The following is a 23979-nucleotide window of genomic DNA, read 5'->3' on the forward strand; positions in this document are numbered from 1 at the left end:
TGAACAGCAGTTGGAAAGGGCTATTTTCTGTGAATTCAATGATCAGTGACCTATTGCTTCCTTCATTTAATCTGCCTTTTCCAATCCCCTAAGTAATTTAAGACAGTAAAATTTGATATGATAGGTTACTTAGGCTAGGCGGTAAAATATAGAAACATTTGGAAAGATCACTGGGGGTGTCTGTGATGCATCAATTACTATGGCTGACTAATCACAGTATGTGTTACTCCATCAACAAAATAGCACTGTAATTAAAGTGCCCAGCAATTTAAGTAGTTAATAAAAAAATGTTGATTCTCCACATATCACCTCCTAATCGCATTCTCCTCAACTGCCCTGCAAACTTTAGTTGACAATTGACTGATCCATCCTGACTCTGCCATGGTTCCACACCTATCTTTTTGAACATAGTCAGAACACTTGTTTTTTTTTTCCCTCCTGTGCCTGCGCAGTCATCTCTGGTGTGCTCCAAGGTACCATTTTTGGACTCCTGATTCTTCTTCTACATGGCTTCTAGGTTTGTCACTTCCAGGGTGCTCCTGGACACTTCTCTGAGCAATTCAGGAAAAAAAATCAAAGTGGCATTAGAAATAATATGTTGAGTTCAATTTTACTAAACGCTTTTAGTTATAAAAATGTTGAGAGACGGGGAAAGGGTTATTCGACTGGGTAAGCTGGTTGATGATGGGAATTCATCCAATCAGATTTGGCAATCCTACTGCTGTCTCTTGGTGACATGATCTATAAGCACATAATTGGTTTTGTAAACGTGCATTTGTTGTTGCATTGCCCAACTGATGATCCAGCATCAAGATTTAGATGAAGCAGAACTTCTTCCAGTAAAACCTTGGCAAGCCTAAAACATGCTGCTCAACTCCCATCAGAAACACAGATGTCTTAACTCCTGATCCCATCCCTCCTAATGTGGAAATACAAATAAAAATGCATAAGTTGCACTGATGCTGTGGGGGTATCCTTCTGACCGTAGAAATTGAAGCATGATATTGGAAAGAGTAACAGGAGCTTATATTTAAACTACTTTCTTGTACTGACCTCCCTTAAAACTCTTCTGATGAGTTGAGTGAATAACTGGCAGATTTTACATGGTAGTGCTTACAGACAAAATAAGAAATTGAATACCTAAATAAATGAGCACTATACATGCACTGAAGCTACATAAATTAAGATACTGGTGCAATCAAGATATCCTAGTTATATAAAGAAATAAAAGGGGTGTCAAACATCACACTTACAAAATTAAGAATTTCTGTGTATCCATATGTTTTCTGTAACTCTGTAACTCTATTTATCCATAATGCTGCATGTATTACAGCTTTCCCTCCATTGTTTATCATAGTTATGGTGAATTTTGCAACAGGCTTCACGTTTTACTTTAACAAATTATACTGCTACTTTCATTGTTTTCCTCCCTATACCCACTCATATTTTTTCAATCCCTTAATGAAATTAGCTATTGCAATATTTAGCTACATGGAAAAGCTTTATGAGACTTATTGATCAATCAATGCCTAGAGTTAACTTTCAACTATCCAAACATAGAAAGACTTACATATTGGTAAATGTATGAAAAAGTTGGGACAGTGTAATTTAGAATGAAAAAAAGGACAGAAATGTCAGCCTGTCAATAGTCTGTAAGTACACAATACTACAGCAAGTTTATATCAGGGAAACATCTCAAAGCACTTCACAGGAGCATAAACAGATAAAAATTGACACTGAGCCAAAAAATTTTTATAAGGGATGATTGAAAGTTTGATTTTAAGAGGATCTTGAAGGAGAGGTAGAGAGGTGAAGAGGTTTAAGGAGAGATTTAATTCCAGAGCTTGAGGCCAAGATGGCTGAAGGAATGCCGTCCAGGGTGAACGTAGTGGGGGGTATCTAGCAGGTCAGCGTTGTAGGTATGTAGAGTTCATGGACAACTGTAGAACTAGAGGAGGCTAGAGAGACAGGGAGGGCCAAGGATGGACTGATTTAATCACAAGGATGTGAATTTTAATTTTAGATCATGATGGACTGGGAACCAGTGCAGATCAATAAGTGAATGTGACTTGATGCAGGCTAGGATATAGGCATCAGCATTTTGGATGAGCTCAAGTTTCTGAAGGTGGAAAGTGGGAAGCCAGCAAGGAGAGCATTGGAATAGACAAGTATAGAGGTAACAAAGGCATGGATGAGAGTTCCAGATGCAAAGATGAGCATTTGAACGTGGAAGACAGTTTAGAATTATTTATTTTCTTTAAGTGAAAACAATGACCCATAGTAATATCAATAAAATATTGAAAGTTAGAAAAGATTATGGGCGGAATTGTCCAGTCCCGTTGGCAGCGGATGTCATGGCTGGCATGAGCGAACAATATGGTCCGAAGGCCAAAAATCAATTTTACGCCATCATGAAACCAGCTTGTGATCATCTGCTCCACCCATCAATGGCGGGCCGTGTTTCCTGCCACCACACATTGGGAAGCTAATTTTAATACTTTAGCTTCGCATTATTAGCCCTGCTCGTCGGAATCATCGGCCCATGTCAAATTTACTGCCCATATCAGTGTCACTTCAGAACGGCGTGTTTCACGACATCCTTTAAAAGACGTGCACCTGGCGAGCTGAACTTTGAGGGGAACTCAGAGGTGAATGAAAATCATTCACAGGCATGTGTGAAATCATTCTCACCTGCACTAATCTGAGATATGATTAGTGGGGTTGTGAATAACAGCAGCTTATATACAATATGAATATTAATATGTTAAGAAATGTCCACCCATCATAGTGAAACATTGAAATTCTTTGTTGCATGAAGAATGAAGAAATGATTTCTCCTATATCAACTGTCTCTATTTTCTTTCCTGCACCTAGAAATAGAATTTGGAATTTATCTGTTCAGGCTTTCATCATTGATTAATTTAAATTTCTATTTGAAAGACGTTTGCAAAGTGGAATCTTGTGCCCGGTAAGTTGTGCCTCTACTAATGATCATGAACGTGACATGATCATGACGGGGCTAGACACAGTAGATAGGGAGAAGCTGTTCCCACTCGTAAAAGGATCAAGAACAAATGGGCACAGATTTAAATTGACTTGAAAAAGAAGCAAGTGTGATGTGAGAAAAATCTTTTTCTTACAACAAGGGTCTGGAATGCACTACCTGGAAATGTGGTGGAGGCAGGTTCAATCGAGGCATTCAAGAGGACGTTAGATGTTTATTTGAATAGAAACAATGTGCAAGAGTACAGAGGAAAGGCAGGGCAATGGCATTGGGTCATAATGCTCATTTGGAGGGCCGGTGCAGACACGATAGGCCGAATGGCCTCCTTCTGTGCCGCCATTAAGATTCTGTGACGAGGCTTTTACAAGAAGCATAGTTGAGAAGAGTGATGTTTGCTGAAAAACCTAGTTGTGCTCCATCCGGTGGTCAAAAATATTTTGCAATCAGGTGTCACTGAAGGGATTTCACATGTACTATTATCAAAATGTAAACCAAGTGTATGATTCAAAGCAAAACTGGTCTGGCCATGATTCCAATGGCATGTGAGAGAATATTTTATCGAGTCAGCATGCAGAATGACTTTGAGTATTTACAGTGCATTATATATCCAAGAAGAAATGTAACTTCTGCATGTTATCAAAATAATGCACCATTTTTGTATCTCACCTGAAATAATGTTCAATTAACCTTTAAAATAATACAGCTCATTTGATTACATGGTAGATGTAGTTTCCGTCATCGGAAAATTATGGGTAGAAGCACCTGGATTTCTGATGTGTGTTGCCAGCTGACAAGACTTGTAAGATTACATATATACTAGTTGATCTTCCGTAGTGTTGTATATGGGGAGTCAAGTCAGGTCAAGCAAGAGTAGAAAGTGGGGACCAACATGGAGAAGTGGCAGGGCCAAAAAGAGTAGAAGGGAAAGAGGAAGAGCAAGAGGAGGGAAGTGGTTAAAGGGATGTCAGCAGCGCAGCATTGTTCCATCTATGTGAGATAATAGACATGCAGCAAATCCATTGGCGATGGGATAGTTTCACGTGGTGCTCTTTTGCTGATGGCTGAAGAGATCAATCCGTGAGAGGCAGGTTCTATCACAAGTGCCGAGGTGGTTATCAGGTGTCGTTACAGGTTTCTACTTTCAGCATTGGCACCTGTTGTCAAGCTGCTGATCATCATCGTGGGACACATTGGCCCACAGGTAATGAATGTTGCCATTTCCCACCATCATTGGTTAGTGTCTCCCATATGTGAAAATCAATGTTTAGGACTGTCACGTTAAGCTTGCAAGCATCCTTAAGGGAAGCTTTGAGTGTCCTACTGATCTTCTGGCTCCTGCTACCACCACCACACCCCCCCACACCACCCCACCCCCCCACCCCACCCCATGCAGGATATCTTCGGGAAAGTGTCTGTCTTCAATCCTGCAAACTTGCCCAAGCCAGCAAAGTCACTTCTGCTTGATGAGCGCTAGCATACTTGGGAGATTTGCCTTAGCTGACTGTCGCATTCATGATTTTGTCCTTCCATGAGCTACTGAGAATTTGCTGCAGACATTGGGCAGGATTTTCCAGCCTCATCCACTGCCAGGATCATCCAGTCCCGCTGAAAGCCAATGGACTTTTGGCTGAGCCACCGAATCTCCTATGGTGGGTCCCATCACAATGAGGCCAGAAAATCCTGGCCATTGAAGATGAAAGTTGTTGAGCTTCAAGTGATGAGGGAACAGGTATGGATAGAGGATTGGAGAAATGTAGAGAAAGGAAGGGGAAAGGGCACAAGGTGGGGAGGAGGAATATTTGGAGGAGAGCAGGGAACAGGTAGAGGGGGCTGGGGATAGCTGTAGTAAAGCCGGAGAAACTACCTATTCTTCTCAGTGGAAAGGGATGTAGGGCGCTTGCACTTTTACAAACTTCTCTTTATACTCTTCTGAGTGGGAGGGTTAATATACTTCCCTCTTCACGAACAAAAATCTTCTTGTTGGAAGGGGTCGGGGGTGGAATTCAATGAGCTGGATTTTCAATCCAGCTGTACCTTCAGGGCATAGGGGTTTTGTTGCAACAACTTGCATTTATATATTACCTCTAATGTAGTAAAACCAGGCCTGCTGGATTCTAAAGACATTGATCAGGTGGATTCCTCACAGCTTCCCATCCTACCCAAAGAATTAATTCCAGGACTAGAAGGCCAGGACTATCCAAGAGTTTAAGGATGAGAGGCTGCAAGGAGTCATCAGTCCAGAAGTAAGGATGCACAGAAAAAAATAAAGGAAAGAGGGCAAACTCAATAAGCAAGGATGGGGAACATGCAAAATGCAGAGAGAGGGATAAGGCATTTTGCAGGAGTAATTATCAAACAAAATGTAACAGCTAGAATAGGTGACAGGTCAATTTTAAGGACTGTCTTAAAAGAGGAGAGAGGTGGTAAGGCAGAGTTATTTAGGGAGTGAATTTGAGAACTTGCACTGTTCCCAAATTCTAAAAATCTTCATGGGGGTTGGGGAGGGGGGTGGAGAGTGGAGGTGGTGGTTTCACTGAGTACTGAGTTAAACTTCCCCTCTGGGAATAGAGGGTCAGTATTTCTTATTGGAAGTACTATACCAGTATGCAGATTTCAAGAAAGGTCCTTTTGTATGTTGGTTAGTCCAGCGTTGGAATGATTACTGAAACATTGGTATGTTCAAACAACAACTGGCTTATTTTATACAACTGAACTATGTACAGCTATCCATGATTAAGTGTCACATTGCTGAAGCCATGAACAGGCTCCCTCCCCTCTCCTAGTCATGTATTCTCTTACATCATCATCATGGGAGGTGCTATTTACACAGTACCACACATTAACTCTTACAAGCCCTATGCTACATCTCCCCTCAAGTCTTCGTCCATATTTTTTATATTAATATTTACATACCACCCTATCTCCCTCCAAGTCTCCGACATTGCCAATTCAATCTGTCAGGAGGCTTCACAACTCTCCCTGATCGTGTTCTTTTCAGGTTTGGCAGATCGATGGTCTCTCTTTAAACTCCTTTTTCTTGACTTGGATGGTCTTCATTGAGAGTTGTGGTATCCGGTTTTTATTAATCTCTGACTCAACATCCGTTTCTTCCAAATGTATGAGCGATTGTTGTCTTTGATGAATAGAAATAAGATCCCCCCAGTTTCTATGTATAATACCTTCTGAATTATGTACTAAATAAGATCTCTTTTGAGTGTCATTTCTCTGGAACATTATTTCTTTCCCTTGGCCGAACTTTGGGCTGAAATTGATCCATTTCTTCCTCCCTTTACTGTTGTACCTTTCTCAATCACGTTTCCCTCTCTTTTTATTTGATTTTACAGGCTTATCCCTCTCTTTGCATTTTGCATGTTCCCCATCCTTGCTTATTGAGTTTGCCCTCTTTCCTTTATTTTTTTCTGTGCATCCTTACTTCTGGACTGATGACTCCTTGCAGCCTCTCATTCTTGAACTCTTGGATAGTCCTGGGCTTCTAGTCCTGGAATTAATTCTTTGGGTAGGATGGGAAGCTGTGAGGAATCCACCTGAACAATGTCTTTAGAATCCAGCAGACCTGGATTAGCAATAAGTTCACTTTCTTCCCAAGCAGAAAAGGAGGACATTTCATGGCTTGGTTCTATGTCTAGTTTTTGACATCTTTGGCTGCTAGCATCCTTGACGACCACTTTTGGTGGATGGATATTTTCTAGAAGGTCACCACTGTTGGATAAATGTGGTTTTGACCAGACTATTTTGTCACCAGATTTTCACCTTCCACTTTCGAAGCAATTCCACAGAGTGATGAGTGATTCACTCTCATTCTCATGTTTCTTCTGGTCTAATTTTTTCACTGTGAATTTGTTGTGAGTGAGTGGAGTTCCTCCTCCTGGACATCCTCCTGCAAAACAGATGGACTATCAATCTCTGTGAAGAGTGTGAAAAAGTCATCTGAAGTCACAATCCAGGTCTTCGCAGTTGGATAGATTCTGAAGTCACCCTTGGATGTTTACTGATTGACTTTGTCCACTTTGGTCTATTCAAGATCTTCTCCTTAAAAGAGAGAATTCCTGATTCTGTAGAACACACAATGTTTCCAATATCTGCTTTCCCTTGCACTGGAGAGTTGCCTGTAACTTCCCCTTGACTTTTAGCTCGATCCTTCCTGGACCACTCCTACACCTGGATTTCCGTAGGCTGCAGACTATGCTTTGGTAACCACGGATCGTTGTCTGTTAAAACTGTTACATTCGCTCCAGTATCTAGTTGAAAATTGGTGATATATCTATTAACATATATATCTGTGTTCCAGAATACATGATTGGGGTCATTGATCTCACCCAGGAAATATTTTTCTTCCTCTTCTGGCAGAAATTCTTCAACTTCATGAATAGCCTTATGCTTGACCACTTTTCTTTTGAAACTGTGAAGTTGGAGGTTTTACTTTAGCACATCTTCCTGAAATGGCCAATTCTTCTGTAGAGAAAGCATTCTGCAATGTTTGCAAGACACTCTTCGCACCTATGGATCTTTTTGGTGCCACAGTGCTGGCAACATTTTATGACATCTTGTACTTTCCCTCCTAATTGTACCCTCTTTTCTGATGTATCTTTTTACTTCACCTCTCAGTATTTCCCTGTTCTGTTTACAAACCTCTGTTTGTCTCACCAGGTGTATTGCTTTTTCTAAGGCAAGGTCTCTAAGAACACAGGAAATAAAAGCAGGATTAGACCATATGGCCTGTCGAGCCTGCTCTGCTATTCAATACAATCATGGTTGATCTTGGGTTTCAACTTCACTTCCTTGCCTGTTCCCCATATCCCGTTATTTCCTGAGAGACCAAAAATCTGTCTATCCCAGCCCTAAATATATTCAATGAAGGAGCATCCACAACCCTCCAAAGATTTGCAACCTTTTGAGTAAACTAATTTCCCCTCATCTTAGTCTTAAATGATCAGCCCCTTATCCTCAGACTGTGCCCCCATGTTTTACATTCTCTGAGCAGTGGAAACAAGTTCTCAGCATCTACCTTATCAAGCCTCTTCAGAATCTTGTACATTCTAATTAGATCATTTCTCATTTTTCCAAACTCAAGAGAAAATCGACCCAATTTTCTCAGCCTCTCATCACAGGACAGCCTCCTCATCCCAGGGACCAATTTAATGAACATATGCTGTACCACCTCCAATACATGTATATCTTTACTTAAATGTGGAGACCAAAGCTGCACATGGTACCCCAGATGTGGTCTCTCCAAAACCCTGTACAACTCAAGCAATACTTCTTTATTGCTGTACTCCAATCTTCTTGCCAACATGCCATTTACTTTCCTAATTGCTTGCTGTACCTTTATGTTAACTTTTTGAGTTCCTTGTACAAGCACAGTCAAGTGCCTGTGAACATCAACAGCTACAAGTTTCTCATCTTTTAAAAAATATTTGGCTCCTCTATTCTTATGACCAAAGTGAATAACTTCACACTTCCCCTACAATATAATCCATCTGCCATCTTGTTGCCCACTCACTTAATCTCTCTATACCTTTTTGCCGCCTCTCTGTCCTGCACACAGCTTACCTTTCCACCTAGCTTTGTATCATCCACAAACCTAGTTACTTAACTCTCTGTCTTTTCCTCTAAGTCATTAATATATATTGTAAATAGCTGAGGGCCCAGCACTGACACTTGTGATCCTCCACTATTCACTACCAGCCAATTTGAAAAAGTCCCATTTATGCCCACTCTCTGCTTCCTATCTGTTAACCAATCCTCTATCCATGCTAATATATTACCTCCAACTCCACGTGCACTTATCTTGCCTATTAACCTTCTGTGTGGCATCTTATCAAAGCCTTTTGGAGACCCAGGTATACTGCAGCTACAGGTTCCTCTTTATCTACCCTACTAATTACATGCTCAAAAGCCTCCAATAAATTTGTTAAACAGGATTTCCCTTTAGTAAAGCCATGCTCACTTATTCTAATCATACTTTTCTAAGTGCATGGTTAAGATTTCCTTAATTCCAGCATTTTCCAACAACTGATGTTAGGCTAATTGGCCTGTAGTTCCTGTTTTCTCTCCTTTCTTACCAACTTCCAATCTGATGGGGCCATTCCCGAATCCAATGGGCAGAATTTTTCTCTTGTCGGGCGGGCATGCGACCAATCCAAATGAGGGTAAAGTGATGTGCGATGACGTCGGGGGAGCATCCCGACATCGCGCGATATTTTGGTTGGCAGGCTTGCGCAGGAGCTGGCAGTACTCCGATTAAGGTCCTTAATTAATTAATTGTCTCGAATTTTCCGCTGCCCATCCAGCCATTCAGTTGGCGGGCAGGCAAAAAGGCCAAATGGCCTTTGCATTTTTGGCAAAACCTCATCCACAGGTGGGATGAGGTTTCGACCAGTGATTTTAAAAAAAACCTTTTAACCCCCATATTTAACATGTCCCTGCTAATGTGACAGAGTTACATGAGGGGGGCATGTTTTCATTATTTTTAATATCTTTATTTCTTATTTTAAAAATCTTTAGCTTTCTGAGGCAGCTCTGATTCACACTGGTTCACCGTTAATTGGCCAGCCAGCATTAAATCATGGTCAGGGCCCGATCACGGGCAGCTTGGCTTCCTGACTGCTCCTGGGCCAGCCTGCCAAGCCCTCCTGATGACCAGAAAATCCTGGCCAATGAATTCTGGAAAATCACACACAGCGCCTCGACTATCTCTGCAGCTATTTCTTTTAGAATCCTAGGGTGTAGACCATCAGGCCCCGGGGATTTGTCAGAGTTTAGTTCCTTACGTTTCGCCAATACTTTATCTCAGCTGATATTAATTTCCCTAATTTCCTTACTTTTTAGCCCCTAGTTTACTGCCTATTTCTGGAATGATACTTGTGTCTTCTACTGTGAAGACAGACACAAAGTATTTGTTGAAATGCCTTTGCCATTTCCTCATTCCCTATGATAATATTTCCTGCCTCCACATCTAATGGGCAATGTCATCCTTAGCAACTCTCTTCATTTTTAAATACTTATAAAAGCTCTTACAATCTGCTTTTATATTACTGGCTAGTTTACTTTCATATTCTATTTTTTTCCTTTATATCAACTTTTTGGTTGCCCTTTGCTGGTTTCTAAAATACTTCCAATCCTTAGACTTTTTACTGTTTTTTGCAATATCGTAAGCCTCTTCTTGTAATCTAACACTATCCCTAACTTCTTGACTAAGCCACAGATGGGTCTTTCTTGCTGAGTTTATGGTTTTCCATGGAATGTATTTTTGTTGGACATTTTGAATTGTTTCTTTGACGAGCTGTTCATTTACAGCCATACCTTTTCATCTATTTTCCCCATTTACCTTAGCCAGTTCTTCCCTCATACCTATGTAATTGGCTTTATTTAAATTTAAGATTCTTGTTTGTGATTAGAGTATGTCACTTTCAAATTTAACTGGAATTTAATGATATTATGATCACTATTTCTCAGTGGATCTTTGACTATACCATTACTAATTAACCCCACTCCATTACACAATGCTAGATCTAAGATAACTTCATTCCTAGTTGGTTCCATAATGTATTGGTACAAGAAACTGTCACAAAAACATTCTACAAACTCATCTTCTAGACCACTCTTGCCAATTTGATTGTCCCAGTCTATATGCAGATTAAAGTCCCCCATAGTTATTATATTAGTTACAAGCTCCATTTATTTCTTGTTTAATGCTATGTCCAGTGGTATAACTACCGTTAGGGGGCCTATAAACTACTCCCACCAACGTATTCTGACTCTTGCTATCTCTGATTTCTACCCATACTGATTCTACTTCATTATCTTCTGAGGCCAGATCCCTTCTCTCTAAAGCCCTTATGTCATCCTTTACTATCAGGGATATGCCTCCTCCTTTGCCATTTTGTCTGTCTTTCTGAAATATTGTGTACCCTGGATCACCTTGTAACCATATCTCTGTAATGTCAATTATTCGTGATGTATAATTTTTGTTAAACTCTCTGTCCCTTCCTGTCCTTCTCTGGCTGTCTTTACTCACATTGCTATATTGTTCTGATGATTTGACCTTTCTCTTTAGATCTCTAAATCTCCCTTCACTCTAGCCCTCTCCTCACCCTCCCCTGTTAGTTTAAAGCCCTGTCCACAGCCCTAGGCACACGATAGGCCAGGGCACTGGTCCCATCCCGGTTCAAGTGTAGCCCAGCTCAACAGAATAGTTCACTCTTCCCTTGGCACTGATACCAGTGGTGCCCAATGAATCAAAACCCCTTCTTTCCACAGCAGTCTTTGAACTGCGTGTTTGTTTCTCTAATCTGCTTGATCCTATGCCAATTGGCTCAGGTAACAATACAGAGATCATTACCTTTGATGTTCTGTGTTTTAATTTGGACCTTAACTCCTCAAATTCTCACATTCTTCCTTGTTCTACCTATGTCGTTGGTTCCCATGTGGACTACGACAACTCGATCCTCCCCCTTCTGATTCATGTTCCTCTCCAGCCATGAGGAGATCTCCTTAACCCTGGCAATGGGCCGTCAACCTAACCTTCGGAACTCCCATTTGCGGCTGCATCCCTGACTATACTGTCTCCTATCACTACTACATTCCTCTTCGCTTCTGTCACTTGAATGGCAACCTTCACCATGGTGCCATGGCCAGTCTGTTTATCCACCTTGCAGTCCTTCTCCTCATCCACACAAGTAGCAAGCACCTTATACCTGTTGGACAAAGCCAGTGGCTGAGGCTGTTCCATTACTAACTGCTAAATTCTCTTACCTGCCTGACTCACCATCATACCCTCCTGTCCCTGACCAGTGACCAACTCCAAAGATCTGCCTAGCCTATGGGGTGTGATCACCTCCTGGTGCAAGTGTCCAGGTAACCCTCCCCCTCCTTGATAAATTGCAGTGTTTGTAGCTCTGCCACCAGCTCAATAACATTGAGCCAAAGCTCCTCAAGCCACTGACACTTACTGCAGATGTTTTCACACTGGTGTCCAAGAACTCCCTAATTCTTTAGTTGCAACACATCCTTAGATTGCAATAAGTCTGATAGGGATTCATCAGTAATACCGACCACAATATGATCTCATATTAATTCTGTTTATAGGTCTTCATACTTGCATCCATCAATGAGCCTGTAAAGGTCATTAATAAAAGCATCTGCTGGTTCACCTGGTTTCTGAACCCTTTTCTTGAATTAGGCCCTTTCCAGAATTTTATTGCTCCTCAGGTTGAAATAGTTATTGAAGGCTTTTACGACTTCTTCAAATTTATCAGAAGTTTCATTGGTGTCACATTGCTATCACATATCTGCTACTGTTCCTAATGTGTTGACCTGTTCAGCTTCAGACTTACTGTCAAATTCTGAAGCAGTTCAGGACCTCAAGAATCCTTTTCTCCAAAATGCCCAGTTTGGAGTTTGATTTGGTTCTTCCATGTGTTCAAACTGCTCAGAAAGCATAAATTTAGGATCCATGGCTTTTCTAAGCTTTTAGCTGGTTTACCCAAAGTCTTAAATTTTCCTTCCGGTGTTTGAAGCTTTCCTGCCCTGTTCAGCCTCTCACAACACCCTCTACGGTCACTGTCTCTCCTTGGGAGTCTCTCGGCTAGATATGATATATATTTCTTGTACGCTGAAAAGCTGTTAAAACCTGCTTTACTTTAAGTTATTTCAATAATCTCTTTGTTCCCTTCCCCTGGAGCATTGGGTATTCGCAGTCGCCACGTGCAATGGTGCCGACCTCGGATCGAGGCTGCAGGGTTTTCCATAACCTGCTCTTGCTAGGGATCTGGTTTTCCCAGTGCGCTTTTAAAATTGATTTGTAACCTTTTTTAAGGGTTGCTCACCAGTTCCACAATCTTTGCTTGGTTCTGCAAGTCGAAGACTACGATCACTGACTCAGGATTTGCTTCACAGAGCACCATGTGAAATGCTGCAGCCCTGTATGAGTTTGACAGTTGATTTTCTGAATTTCTTGCCTCCCAGTCATCTATTGGAGTTCTTCAACTGTGTTTTACAGAGTTCTGTAGTTTTGGCACCACTTTTACAGGACTGACGTCTAATCTTCTATAAAGTTGAATTTTTAGTGTCTTGGGGTCCATCACTGCTATTACCATCTTGTATGTTGGTTATTCTAGCTGAGAAATGATTGCTGAGACGTTGGTATGTTCAAACAACAACTGATTTAATCCAGCTATCCGTGACTGGGTGTTACACTGCTAAAGTCATGAACATTCTCCCTTTCTCTCCTAGTCATGTGTTCTCTTATATCATCATTATAGGAGGTGCTATTTACGGTCCCACACATTAACCCTTACAAACCCTAGTACTACAGGGACAGAGGTTGGCTTACAGGAGATGGGAGGGTGGGGCGAAATCCAACTAAGTGTTTCATTACTCAGAGCCTACTTTCAAAGTGGGCAGTTCTGCCATGGTCAGCTTTAGGGGTCCATAAAGCACTACAAAAAATTTAAAAATTAGAATTTTATTCTCACTTTTGGCTTAGGGTTAATCTATTGCTGTAGAACCACCCAATGTTTAGTATTTGCAGACAAATGGTTAGTTTACAATAAATGCTTTAGCTTTTCCAAACTAATATTGTGTGTCAGTTTTTTTTAAACAGTAGACAGCACATGACAGTGTCACATACAGGTGTAACTGATTCTGCAAGTCAAAGTTAGAAATGAAAATGTATAGTAATCTATACATTGGATATGTCCCATTTGGTGCAAGTTGCACACATCATAGTCTCACCCCTCCGCTGACCTTAATCTCCTGGGAGACACAAAACATGAAAAAGTCTTAGGCCAAATTAGTACAGATCTCTGGAAATTTCCTTTCCAACTCCCAAAGGCAATCAAGGAAGCACCAGTCACTTATACTTTGCAATATAAACAGAAAATGCTGGAAAAACTCAGCAGATCTGGCAGCATCTGTGGAGAGAGAAACAGAGTTAACGTTTTGAATCTGTATGACTTATCTTTAGAGCTGACACTTTGCAAGTAGGTTTTCCCATTGATAAAACCTTACATAGGTGTTTTACACTTTTTTTCCTGATAGATTATTGTGATCCACTCTTCTGTAGAGTTAACAAGGGAATCCAAGATCAATACATTATTTAGGTCAAGCAAGGTTAGAGGGTTGTGATGATAACTGAACCCCGAGGGGAGGCTGAGTAGGATTAGGAGGGTGAAGGGAATGACAGGGAGGTGTATGGGGACAGGGAGGGTGTTGGTGAGGAGGATGTTTAGATGATATGTGATAGAAGTGGAATAGTTTCCCAGGGCCCATCTTAATGTTCTGTGGAGGAGAGAAGACAATTTCCCTGCTCATTGAGGAAGTGCGTGCTACAGTGGTTTCTCTTCCCAATGTAGAGAATCATGTGTTAATGGTAGGATAGCAGTACCCTGCTCAGTGAAAGGGGTACAGGGGGTGGTGGTTTGCTTGGTAAGTAATGTGGGTCTGGATCAATTAATTGCCTTGCTCAGTGGGGAGCAGATAGGGCCGAAATTTTGCTTACTGTTGTGGGGGAGATTGGCTAAAAACCCTATAAACTTGTGAGGGCGGGGGCCAGGGCTGATGTGTTGCTAAGCAGAAAGGAGCTGGGGAAGATGTGGGAGGGGGCTTGATTGATAAAATATTGCTGGATGTGAGGAGACTTATTCCCAGTGGAGAGGGAGGGAAGATGGAATGGGGCAAAGGAAACAGCAGACATATAAAGGGCTTCTCAATGGAGAATGTGGCAAGAGGAAAATTGCCACACTCTGAGCAAGCAGCAAATCAAGGCATCGGGCTGAAATAGGAAAACAAGCCAGGATAAGAGGAGTGGCTTGCAGCTGCAGGGCAATACAGGTTTGTGGGCTGTGAGAAAGACTGGTCAACCTGAAGATATAGCAAGTCACATCAGGAATCACGCCAGTGAGTGGCGGTGAAACAGCTTGTTCGCCAAAGGCTGAATGGCAATTACCAGGAGGAAATTTGGATTGTTGTTGGCTCTGATACTCAGGCCTGATAAGGAAAAATTCTGGAGTAGGACAAAAAAAAACCTTGGTAAACAGAGGTGTTCAGCACAGAGTCTGTCCAGGGGATCTGACAGGGAGCAGAAAAAATATTGTGTTTTAATTTGAATTCCAAAATTTAAAACTTACCTGGCTTTTACCTTTATCAATTTGATTGCTGACTGCTCCAACCTTAGGCTGTTCCACAGTGACACTCTGTGGGCAAAGCAGACAGCTGCATGTAGGTTGCAGTATTTTCTCCTGGTGCTCACTCTTAACAGACTACTTAGCAGCAAATTGTTTTAGCAGCTAATGTTGCATGGCATTTAACATTGGAAAGCCTGTCACAGCACCTACCACAGTTAAACACTGACACATTTAAAACTGGCTTTCCTACAGACAGAGTGTGACACAGCAGTTTTCAATTTAATTTGAAATAACTTATTATGATCCACACATTGATTTTAATGTATATTGGATTCGTTTATAATATGGCAAATCTGGAAATTCAGACATATATCACTTAAAATGTAACTTTTAATCTTTAAATTTTAATTTTACTTAATTAAATTGTTTTTAATTTTTCTGTGTAGTCTCCTTCCTCCCACATTGACACTCTTTCCACAAAATCATGCTGTTGTCTCCAATAAGGCAGGCTGGACTTTCAGAATTGATAATACCACCACAGAGAGTAAGAATTGTATTATAAATTCACTCCATGATTTTCTTACAGCAACCTCTTTTGTGGCAAAGATTCATGAAAAGCACCATGCAGAGGCATTAACCCTTCTATTAAACTGGCATATGGAGTGACATTTTCTGGACACATAGAAAATATGGCAGTATAGGTGTTCAAACATAATTTGATAATCATTTTTTGTTTCAGGTACAACATTGAAATAGCATCAGGCCACAGTTGGATATGATTGTTATTTTAGATTTTTATTTATATTTAGATGAAATCTTAGATCTGAAGCTTTTTAAAAATGATTTGTTCTTGTGGTGTAGGAGACACTGGCAAGGCTGTATTTAAAAGCCATTCCTTATTGGCCAGAGATGGTGGTGATACCTGGGTGATAATGTCTAGAATTTCAAGTCCCACCCCAGAGACTTTAGAACAAAATATATACTGACACTCAACTGCAATACTAAGGGATTGCTGTAATGCTTGAGGTGTGATCTTTCGAATGAGACATTAAACTGAGGCACCATCTGGCCTCTCAGATGGACACAAAATAACTCATTGCACTATTGGAAGAAGTGCATGGAAACGAGGGAGCTGTCACTAGTGGCCTGGCTGATACTTTTCCTCAATCAAAGTTACTAAATCAGATAATCTGATTATTTATCTCATTACTGTTTGTGGGTCTTTGTGCTGTGCAAATTCGCTGCCACTTTTCCTATATTAACAGAGACTCTTCTGCAAAAGCATTTCATTGGTTGCAAAGTGCCAGGTGATATCCTGAGACTGTGAAAGGCATTTCTTTTTATTCTTTCGTGGGATGTGGGCGTTGCTCACAAGGCCAGCATTTTTTGCCCATCCTTAATTGCCCTTGAGAAGGTGGTGGTGAGCCGCCTTCTTGAACTGCTACAGTCCATGTGGTCCCGATACAGCCAATGTGCTGTTAGGAAGGGACTTACAAGATCTTGATCCAGCAACAGTGAAATAACAGCGATATCATTCCAAGTCAGGATGATGGGTGGCTTGGCAGGGAACTTGCAGGTGGTGGTAAAAACAAAAAATTGCGGATGCTGGAAATGCAAAACAAAAACAGAATTACCTGGAAAAACTCAGCAGGTCTGGCAGCATCGGCAGAGAAGAAAAGAGTTGACGTTTCGAGTCCTCATGACCCTTCAACAGAACTAGGTGAATCCAAGGAGAGGGGTGAAATATAAGCTGGTTTAAGGTGTGTGTGTGTATGTGTGTGTGTGGGGGGGGGTGGGGGGTTGTTGGAGGGGAGAGAAGTGGAGGGGGGTGGTGTGGTTGTAGGGACAAGCAAGCAGTGATAGAAGCAGATCATCAAAAGATGTCACAGACAAAAGAACAAAAGAACACAGAGGTGTTGAAGTTGGTGATATTATCAAAACGAATGTGCTAATTAAGAATGGATGGTAGGGCACTCAAGGTATAGCTCTAGTGGGGGTGGGGGGAGCATAAAAGATTTAAAAATATTTTAAAATAATGGAAATAGGTGGGAAAGGAAAAATCTATGTAATTTATTGGAAAAAACAAAAGGAAGGGGGAAGAAACAGAAAGGGGGTGGGGATGGAGGAGGGAATTCAAGACCTAAAGTTGTTGAATTCAGTATTCAGTCCGGAAGGCTGTAAAGTGCCTAGTCGGAAGATGAGGTGCTGTTCCTCCAGTTTGCGTTGGGCTTCACTGGAACAATGCAGCAAGCCAAGGACAGACATGTGGGCAAGAGAGCAGGGTGGAGTGTTAAAATGACAAGCAACAGGGAGGTTTGGGTCATTCTTGCGGACAGACTGCAGGTGTTCTGCAAAGCGGTCGCCCAGTTTACATTTGGTCTCTTCAATGTAGAGGAGACCGTATTGGGAGCAATGAATACAGTATACTAAGTTGGGGGAAATGCAAGTGAAATGCTGCTTCACTTGAAAGGAGTGTTTGGGCCCTTGGACGGTGAGGAGAGAGGAAGTGAAGGGGCAGGTGTTACATCTTTTGCGTGGGCATGGGGAGGTGCCTTGGTGGGGGTTGAGGAGTAGGGGGTGATGGAGGAGTGGACCAGGGTGTCCCGGAGGGAATGATCCCTACGGAATGCCGACGGGGGGGTGAAGGGAAGATGTGTTTGGTGGTGGCATCATGCTGGAGTTGGCGGAAATGGCGGAGGATGATCCTTTGAATGCGTAGGCTGGTGGCGTGATAAGTGAGGACAAGGGGGACCCTATCATGTTTCTGGGAGGGAGGAGAGGGCGTGAGGACGGATGCGCGGGAGATGGGCCGGACAAGGTTGAGGGCCCTGTCAACGACCATGGGTGGAAAACCTCTGTTAAGGAAGAACGAGGACATGTCAGAGGAACTGTTTTTGAAGGTAGCATCATCGGAACAGATGCGATGGAGGTGAAGGAACTGAGAGAATGGGCTGGAGTCCTTACAGGAAGCGGGGTGTGAGGAGCTGTAGTAGAGGTAGCTGTGGGAGTCGGTAGGCTTGTAATGGATATTGGTGGACAGTCTTATCACCAGAGATTGAGACAGAGAGGTCAAGGAAGGGAAGGGAATTGTCAGAGATGGACCACGTGAAAATGATGGAGGGTTGGAGATTGGAAGCAAAATTAATAAATTTTTCCAAGTCCCGACAAGAGCATGAAGCAGCACCGAAGTAATCATCGATGTACCAGAGAAAGAGTTGTGGAAGGGGGCCGGAGTAGGACTGGAACAAGGAATGTTCCACATACCCCATAAAGAGAAAGGCATAGCTGGGGCCCATGCGGGTACCCATAGCCACACCTTTTATTTGGAGGAAGTGAGAGGAGTTAAAGGAGAAATTGTTCAGTGTTAGAACAAGTTCAGCCAGATGGAGGAGAGTAGTGGTGGATGGGGATTGTTCGGGCCTCTGTTCGAGGAAGAAGCTAAGGGCCCTCAGACCATCCTGATGAGGGATGGAGGTGTAGAGGGATTGGACGTCCATGGTGAAGAGGAAGCGGTTGGGGCCAGGGAACTGGAAATTGTTGATGTGATTTAAGGTGTCAGAGGAATCACGGATGTAGGTGGGAAGGGAAGGGAGTCAAGATAACGAGAAATGAGTTCTGTGGGGCAGGAGCAAGCTGAGACGATCGGTCTACCGGGACAGTTCTGTTTGTGGATTTTGGGTAGGAGGTAGAAGCGGGCCGTCCGAGGTTGGAATTACTGAGTCATGATATGCTGAAAATTTCACGGTGGTGGATTCCATCATGGCTTTCTTCTGTGGGTATATTGCTTGCAAAATTCTCAGAGGCAGTATCTTAACACTTCCTGAAGACTGATGATCTGAATCGTGGCAAATACTTCTGATAGTGTAATGGCATCTATGTGTTCTGTTTCATGAATTGTGTGGAGTGTGTGCTCACTATGCCTCGCAGCATCTTGATCTTCATCTCATCGCCATTGTCCATTTTGACTGCCACTTCATGTATACTTTTCCTATGGGATATGGCATGGACACTTGCTGCTCGAAGGTATTGACTGTTTACTATCTGTTTGAGCTTTTGCATAACTCCTCGTAGCTCCTTTGGCCTTTGCTGTTTAGCATTGCGTACTGTGCATTGTTAAACTCAGAGAGTTGGTAGCTTCCTCAGAACAACTGAGACTAAGTCTGAATCACATGGTACATTATATAGTTTCCCCTATACTAATTTATTCAGAAAATATAACCACACCTTCTTAAAGGTGCACCACAATATAAGTTGAGGCTGTAGTTGGATAACGAAATGAGGGCTATAGAACAGTGCTGAAGCAGAATTTTTGGCCACAAATTTTTGGCAGCTGCCAATAAGCTAGAGGATAAAGTAATAAGAGAGGCAAAACACAAGGAATTAGATAGTTGGAAGCAATTTTGAGCTTTTTCTGAAGTATTAGATACAGGACAGCCAGCTTTGTCACTTAGATGGATATGTATGGGAGAGGTCCTTGTAGTTGGGACAAATAAGGCTAATGCAAGACCAATTGCTCAGGGTTTTGAAGAGTGACTGGCCGATACAGATGTTAGATTGTACTCTACCAAAGCAGGAAAAGTAATCCTAAAAGTCGTTTTTTTGCTTTTTTGGTCACATATTCATGGGACTGTAGATCAATCAAAATAAAAGCTGTGTTTCTGCAGGGTGATAAATTTCAGAGAGAAGTGTTTCTGAAACCATCTAAAGTTGCAAGTGATGCAGAAGGGAAACTATGGAAACTGATAGTAAATGTGTTTATGGCCTGAATGATTCTTTGTGGTATGGTATTTTTTGGTGAGATCTACTTTGCTGAAAGCAGTATATGTTCAACTAAAAGGCAATCCCTGAATGTTTTATTAGTAGCAAGAGGGAAACTTTCAGTCATCTTCATGAGGCATGTTGATGATTTCTTATGGGTGGTACTGTGGAATTTGAGAAATACGTTAATAAAATTAAAGTGGAATTTAAGATTGGAAGTCAGGGTTCAGGGGCTTTTAAATATATTGGTTTAGACATTAAGCAAAATAGATCTAGTGTAACTTTGAATCAACAATCCTATTAGTTACTCCTGTCTCCATTAATTGTGCTAGGTCATAACAGAAAGATACTGTCACATCTAAAGAAGAAACAGAGCAGTTGCAAAGCTTAATTGGTCTGTTGAATTGGCTATGCATTCAAACAAGACCAGATGCTAATTTTGAAACAAAATATAGAGAGAAAGGAAATCTCCAAGATCAATTATCTGATTGTTTCACAATTGAGGGTCCTAGAAGAGGGACAGCTTACAATGGAATGCTTTGTACAGAATATGGAAAATAATTTCCTTTTCTTCTTGGGGTTGTTTTGAAATATTGGCCGGAATTTTCCAGCCCCTCATGCAGGCAGAATCATCCAGTCCTGCCGGTGTGAATGGAGATTTCAATGGCTTGTCGGCCCTGCTGTGGGGGAACCTGCCACGGTGGGGTGGGTGTGGAGGGGGTTGAGGAGAGGGTGGAGGGGGTGTTGGGAGAGGGTGGGGGGTGGGGGTGGGATGCTGAAAATTTTCAGCCGTTGTGTATTAATTGTAAAGTTTTATTTAAAGAAAAATAAGGGATTCTGTTAATTGTATAAATTAATGTTAACTTTTCACATGTGGAGGGCATTGATTGACTGATTGCTTGAGCACATATAAAGAAACACTGTGCCCCACCAGGGGCTGTCAACCACTCCTGATGTATCAGTTTGTTGATTTTGTTTTCTCAAAAGAGTAGAAAGAAATATTTACCCCTTTATGGGCTGGTCATTAGTTAATTTGTTCATTTGTTTTACTGGTATACTCAAATGAGATACTCATTGACACTGGCAGGGGAGTAGAGTTAGGAGCTATAGGCTTGTAATGTTTCACTCTGTGAATAAACATAAAACTGAGTAAAGATTGGCTTCTGGTCTTATACTTCACCAACTGGCTTTCAAGAGTTTAACACTGGTGAGACCACAGCTGTGTACAGTTTTGGAACCCATATTTAAAGAGGGATAAAAGCAAAAAATTGCGGATGCTGAAAATCCAAAACAAAAACAAAAATAAAAATACCTGGAAAAACTCAGCAGGTCTGACAGCATCTGAGGAGAGGAATACAGTTAACATTTCGAGTCCGTATGACTCTTCAACAGAAAAGAGGGATATACTTGCATTGGAGGCAGTTCAGAGAAGGTTCTCCAGGTTGATTTCTGGGATGAAGGGGCTGTCTTATGGGGAAAGGTTCAGCAAGTTGGAGCTATGCTAATTGGAGTTTAGAAGTATGTAAGGTTCTCAGGGGGCTTGACAGGGTAGATGCTGAGAAGATGTTTCCCTTCGTGGGGGAATCTAGAACTAGGGGGTGCATTTTCAAAACAAGGGGTCTCCTACTTAAGTTGGAGATGACGAGGAATTCCTTTTCTCATTGGGTGATTAAATCTTTGAAATTCTCTACCTCTGAAAGCTGTGAATGCTGATCATTGAATATATTCAAGGTTGAGTTAGACAGATTTTTGATCAACAAGGAAGTCAGGGGCTATGAAGGGCAGGCAGGAAAGTGGACTTAAGTTTATACTCTGATCAACCACGATGTTATTGAATGGCAGAGCAATTCGAGGGGGAAAATGGCTGACTTCTGCTCCTATTTATAATGTTCTTATGTTCTACCTCCCCTTTTTACACTAGCCCTCTAGTTGTAAAAATGAAGGGCGGGATTGTCCGGCCCTGCTTGCAGCCAGGATCGTCTGATCCTGCCGAAAGTCAATGGACTTTTGGCTAGGTTGCTGCATCGCCCAGGGTAGGCCCCACCACGGCAGGGCCAGAAAATTCCTGCCTAAGATTGTATTAGGCTTTTTGATTATTTTCTAGCACTTGATTTTAGTGATCTTTGTATATAGATCCTAAATTTCTTTTGATCTCCACTGTTCTTAGCTTTTCAACAATTAAATAATAATTGGGCGTGAAATTTACACTTCCCCACTGGCGGGTTTTTAGGGAGCATATAAATGAAGGGACAGGATAGCCTCCAGGTTCCCACCCACCATGACCACACAATGATTTTACACTGGAGAGGGTAAGGCCTCGGACAGGAAGTCTGCTCTTGCCCCAATTGAGGGCCACTTAAGGGCCGTTTCCTCAATTTTTAGGCTGGCAGGAAGATTGAAGTTGCATGGGGGAAGGCCAAAAATCAACAGAGTTACATCTTGGGTGGGAAGTTGTGGGGGGAGGCCCTTTGGATCACCCACCCCTCGCAACGCCGGCGTCTCTCCCGAGATCCCGATTGCCCTCTTCATGCTCACCCCAGGCCTTCCCTACCCTCCCTGCCTTTGGACACTTTGAACTTACTTGAGCCTCCAGTGCCCAGACCTTGGTCTCAGGTGTTCACTGCAGCACTGTCACTGCAGGGACTGGAGCCCGAAGGCGGGACTTCCTCCCGAGTGATGGGAAGAAGTCTCGCCTGCAACCACTTAACGCTGACTCAAAATGAGACCCGCCATCCAAAAAATTCAGGCCTCTGATCTCACATCCCCCCTAAACCTCCTGCCCACTCAATTAATCTATCAATGCTCCTTTGTGATTTTATGCTCCTGTCTACACTGTTTCATATACCACCAATCTTTGTCACTGCAATGTTGCCCTATACACTACAAAGCCTTTAATGAAAAAACTCCTCATGGAATACAATAAACCTACTTTACCCTTAACTTTTTTTAATGTATCACTACCGATTAATTGGTTCAAAAGTGATGCAGAGCTGGCAGAATAATTTTGGCCTGCTGGTTCTATACATAGTTAATGGTGCCTATATTGTAAATTGAGTGTCCTTATACTTTGCTATACAATCAGGAATGAATGTTGAAAAGCAAAAATGAGCTTGAACATTGTTAACAATATTGGATTCTACTGAATGAGATTCTCTTCTGTCCTTAAAAATATGCACATTAAATTGGTTGCTAACCTAGTTTATGGTGACGTTGCAACTAGTAAACAATGATTCCTTTTCTCATATTTTCCCATTTGCTTTGGTTAGTTCTGGAAAAACTGCTCCTGCGGCTTTACTTGATTTAATCCAGACATGATATAGCTGCCATCTTGGCATCTGTAAAGGAACAGCTGAGGAGCATAATTATATGCCATAAAAAGGCTAGCAACCTAAGACATAAACTAGCAACTGTTTTTGTCAAAAATAATTTTTGAAGTTGAAGACTTCCTGGAATTTATTATTGTTAATTTTTAAGTAAGAAATTACAAAAATCGGCTTAAGTTGGTGAAATATAGTTTGATACTTCAGTTTTTCACTTATTTAAGTATTTGACTCATGCAACATATGTTGGCATACTGAGTTACTGTGAAATGATGATGCTCCAGCTAATAAGCCAAGATTGCAAAGGTTTGTGGGAAGTGATGCTTTGAAAGAAACTTGATCAAAGATAATTGTGTTCCGCATTGAATGGACTGGAATGAACTCAAGGTGAACTAGAGGTGAACACAATTTGGTTTGGGACTCTCCCTATGTAAGCGTAAGCTGTCAATTGACTCAAATGTATTAGTGCAAACAATGATAAGTTTCCATCCATAGATTGGATAAGATATATAAATACTCCATTGCTTTTATTCATGAGGAGTAGCCAATCTCATCTTGGGGTGTTGATTGCAGAGATCATTCTAATGAAGTATTTGGGGTTGATGACAGTATTGATGTAAAATTGATAGGAAAATAATTTCCATTTCTTGAATAAGGACACTGAGATTATGATATGTTCTCATCAGATACATGAAGATTAAGCACCCTGTTTATACTGCAAAGGTAACATAATGATAACATTAAGCAGATG

At 41.7% G+C, this 23979-nt stretch overlaps 1 protein-coding gene across 4 annotated transcripts in view; it reads left to right on the plus strand.

The window, feature by feature from the left end:
• akap6 (A kinase (PRKA) anchor protein 6) overlaps positions 1 to 23979 on the plus strand; it is a 527594-nt gene that overhangs the window by 16043 nt on the left and 487572 nt on the right. The window lies entirely within an intron of this gene.

This window comes from Carcharodon carcharias, chromosome 20, assembly GCF_017639515.1.
Source record: "Carcharodon carcharias isolate sCarCar2 chromosome 20, sCarCar2.pri, whole genome shotgun sequence".
Taxonomy (NCBI): domain Eukaryota; kingdom Metazoa; phylum Chordata; class Chondrichthyes; order Lamniformes; family Lamnidae; genus Carcharodon; species Carcharodon carcharias.